Genomic DNA, 4,483 nt, shown 5'->3' on the forward strand with positions numbered 1-4,483 from the left:
GATCCTCTCCAAACCTGGAAGATATCCAAAAGAAATAAACAAACGAATGTTACATATCGATCACCAGCTTCTGTATACCACATCTCACTTGACAACCACAGCCAAAATTATCTACGTCATAAACTATAAGATTAAGGACGACCCTTACGTAATTTATTATTGTATCAGGCTCTAGTGTTATTGTCCCATTAGTCATATACTGCTTAAAGTTTGTGTGTAAATTATGTAAGCGTTCACTGTTCAGTTTAAGTCTTCTTGATTTTATATTAAGAATGGATTGTTTAGAAGACGATATGGCTGGAAAGATGTTACTTGTGTGACGACGTCAAAAGAAAGAAGTATGGAAGAAGAAGACGTGCTGCAAAACCGTGATAAACCGGTGATAAAACATACACTTTTGATTTAAAATAGAATTTGTAACATGATTAGGTACGGAATACGCTCTTAAAGATGTCATTGATCTATCATAGAACTTGTGACGGAATTAGGTACAGAATAGGCTCTTAAAGATGTCATGGGATTTTGCTATACAATCATCCCCATTATTTTGATAATCTTTTGCTTTATATTTTGATATTTTTATATGATATGTAATCATGGAATTTCTATGGAGACCGGTCATAATTGAATTAATCTAGGACACATTAATAGCGATTACTATTATCATCAGCCTTCGTTTATCCCCTGGCATGCGTTCCTGAAAATTGTCTGTCGTCAAGACGGTTAGGTACTCATGAAATATGTCTAAACATACCATAACAATATGTGATATGATCTAATATTTACGTGCCCACATCTCAGTCAACATCATTTATTTTTAAAATTGTGTAAGTATGTACATCTACTTCTAGAGGTACTTAACCAATTAATAAAACCTACGCAAGTAACAACAAGAGGCATTTAAAACTATTTTAAAATGGCGACTATTCTATCGTCGTGACTGGCTGAACACTTAAGCATCGTCTACAAAGGTCACTTCGCTGCCCACACGAGAAGTTCACGTTAGAACTTTCTGGAAGGTTGTCTGCGGCTAAAGAACTTTAAGAGTACACACACTGACAACTTTTAGTCGGCCGATAGTATATTGATTTCTGACCGTTACGTGAATATAAGATACAGAGATAAAACTACCTTTACGGATTTTATCGCAGTTGTATGGCCCACCCATGTCTGCCCGCGACCATGGATGCTGTAAAGGATCCGAAACGTCGGGATTTAATAATATTAATATAACGGCGATAAAATCCGTAAAACTTGTTTTTTTTTTATCTCATCATACCTATTTTTTAAACGGCCAATAGTGTGTTTGAGCTCAGAAATCTTTATGAGGATGAATAATAGTACGCAAATTATAATGATCAGGTATTTAGCCGGTATCAGACCGTTTGAAAACTTTAATGGCGTCAAGATTTTCTTTAAAACAGCCCAACATCGGGTCAACTGTCGACCGACTGTTTAGTCTGCAGTCTGCAGGTACTCTAAGTGTAGGATGAACATTGTTAGTTTTCTTCAACGTATAGTTTGAATAGTTCGCTTAATTTAAGTAGAGGTGGGGTGTGTAATTTTGTTTAATGTGCGCTTTAAGGCATTAACTGCCACACTCAGAGTCAGTTAATGGTTACTTAAGTGGCTCCTTAGTATAGATTTAAAAAAGCTCACTCTCAGAGACAATTAATGATCCGTTAGCATCCCTTAATGACAATTAAAGTTAAGTAAAGCAAAACCTTTACTTAACTTTCTAATGATTGATTTTGACATTTATGTTTAAGGTTATAAAAGTAAATAAAATATTTTAAAAAGTCTCAGGAATAGGAATGTTTTAACAATAAAGTAAAGATGAGTGATTTGCTTGACTTTATTGATTTTGTAGACTATACCAGAAGGTTTAGAGTAGTGGGGCCAAATAAGAAGCCCAGGAGGAGTAACATTAGAAGTCTATAGGAATATAAAAGGGTATTTTTCTATCAATGTTCAAGCAGTCACTGGGACAAACTTGGAATGTTATGATCTAGTAGCCCGGTGGCCTGGCAGTACCCATGATAGTTTTATTTATAACAGCAGTGCAAGTAAACAAAGACTGAATACTGGTGTGTTAAAAGGGATAATTTTAGGGGACAGCGGGTATGCAGTTAGCAATGTGCTACTGACACCGTTTTTATCACCAAATTCAACTGCACAAGAAAACTACAACAGAAGCCAAATAAATATAATGTGGAATACTGTGGAAAGATGCTTTGGCATTTGGAAAAGAAGGTTTCCTTGTCTCCAACTTGGCATGGGCATTAAGATGGATACAGTTGTGGCTGTTATATGTGCTTGTGCGACATTGCATAATATTTCTTTACAGGTTGATGATTTGGTTCCAAAGAACTGGGAATCTCCTCATATTGAGAATGATGATGTTGTCCTGATGAGTGAAAGGCGTGAAAGCACAACCAACAGCAATGGATTTTTGGTGCGACAATCTATAGTTGATAGATTTTTCTCATAATATAATTTTTAATAAATAAAAATCCATAAAATAAGAGGAATACTTTTTTAATTGTTGAACAAGAGGCCAATTATGTAGTACAAAGTTTATTTGACTTCCTCGTTGATCTAGTGGTCGCAAGCGCGGCTGCTGTGCTCGAGGTCTCGGCCGGTCGGAGGTCGGGCCGAAATCGCTTTTTGATTTTTCTTAAACTTTCACAAAGCAGCCCGTAGTCTGGAAGTTGGTGATTAATTCCTGATTGAACTCCTGTGTAATACTATCCCATGCTGCTTGTTTCTTGGCGACTGACTTGCCATCTGTTATTTAAGATTCCACGATTGGTCTCTTTTTAACTAATTGTGCTAACAAAGCTTTTTCGTCCGCCGTGAAATTAGCCACACGTTTGCGTGGGGCTCTTGTTCCTGAAGACTCCTAAAATGAAACAAGCACAAGTTAAATTCTTCAAATACATGAAGCAGCTACTAATGTACATAGAAACGAAACTTACCATGATAATATGTTAAGATAAAGCTATTTATTTCAGAGCTTATCACACTTTTCTTTCCTGACGGTTAACGGAACAAGAATTTTAAACGTAACCTTGACACTGACAGTACAATATTGACAGTGATACCAGAAAAAAGTTTCCATGTACTTTATATCATTTACATGAAAATAGGTGTTTTTACGTAAAAACGATGCCGAAATTAACAAATTCTTATTTCTATTGTTGATATACAAGGTTTTAATGTATTTTAATAACAGTTTTTGCTACTTAATAATTTCACATTTTAAGGTGCGGCTACACCTTTCGTTTATCGATAAGCATTATCAAAGACAATTTGACGATACTCTGCCCTACGGATACTTAAAGCTGTCATTAACTAATGAAAACTTAAATTTCGTCTCTGGGATGTATCGTTCATTAACAGATTTAATGATAATTAGTTAAGGACTCGTTAGGACTAATTTAAGTATCCATTGTGAGTGTGGCAGTTAGTGTTTAACATTCTTGATAGGCTTATTTAAAGCATTACACCTGCAGTCTAACGTTAAACCCGTACCGTACCGTAAAACAATGCATACATTTTTATTTCTTCATTTTTCCATATATATATTTATTGTTAAACAATCTTGAACTTTAATTTAATCTATCTACCCATTGACCATTGCATTATCATCCACTTTAATAAAGTAAGGTGTCAATTACTTTTACACGAGTTTTCAGCCTTCTGAAAACCCAATAATTTGTTATTTTCTTCTTACAAAAAGCGCTTTCTTTTACTATATCTCAACTTTATAGATACGTAGGGTTCAATACTCTCCACTTGAAAACTTAAATAATAAAAATTCTTTTCGAAAAACTGCTTATGTGTCTAGAAGCCGAAACAGCTGATTTCAAAAAGTTTCATAAAAGAAAATTGCAACATACGTCATAAAATTCTCGAAATTCACAACGACCTTTTATTTAAAATATTTTATTCACGCATTCAAAAGCATGCTCTTTCTTTTTTCTTTTCTAACTTCTAGCTATTTTACCCGTGTCCCATGGGAAAGACTTATGGTACATAGATAAAAATGTAGCTTGTTACTTGGGGATACTGTAGATTTCCAACACTGAAATAATTTCTCAAATAGATTCAGTAGTTTCAGAGCCAAAAACAAACAAATGTTTCTTCTTTATTATATTAGTAAAGTCTAACTGTCTTGCGTGGTTTCACCTGCATTTAAAGGAAACTAGTTTTGCATAGCCTTATAAATAAATAAAGATTTTTATTAGAAAATGCAAAAATCTCATTACTTTAGCCGATTAAGCGTAAAAGCGCAACAAAAAATCACTTTTACACTTACATTACGAGTATGTGCCGAAATATTTTTAGCCCAGGTGTTGTGTACTTTTTCGAGTGCAACCATACGTCACAACTAGTTGCCCAATAAATCGTTCACCAGCCCCAATATGGTGTGAAGTAACTGGCGACAGACAGGCGTCTATTTTACGCTTATCTTGACAAG

At 34.8% G+C, this 4,483-nt stretch overlaps 1 long non-coding RNA gene across 1 annotated transcript; it reads right to left on the minus strand.

Moving 5' to 3' along the window:
• Positions 1–2,522: 2,522 nt before the first annotated feature.
• LOC126055737 (uncharacterized) lies at positions 2,523–3,469 on the minus strand. The gene is made up of 2 exons (XR_010277093.1): positions 2,979–3,469; positions 2,523–2,902 (listed from the first exon to the last, which is right to left on the minus strand). It is a non-coding gene; the product is annotated as an uncharacterized LOC126055737 (long non-coding RNA).
• Between the last annotated feature and the right edge of the window lie 1,014 nt (positions 3,470–4,483).

The sequence above is a fragment of the Helicoverpa armigera genome, chromosome 13 (genome assembly GCF_030705265.1).
Source record: "Helicoverpa armigera isolate CAAS_96S chromosome 13, ASM3070526v1, whole genome shotgun sequence".
Classification (NCBI taxonomy): domain Eukaryota; kingdom Metazoa; phylum Arthropoda; class Insecta; order Lepidoptera; family Noctuidae; genus Helicoverpa; species Helicoverpa armigera.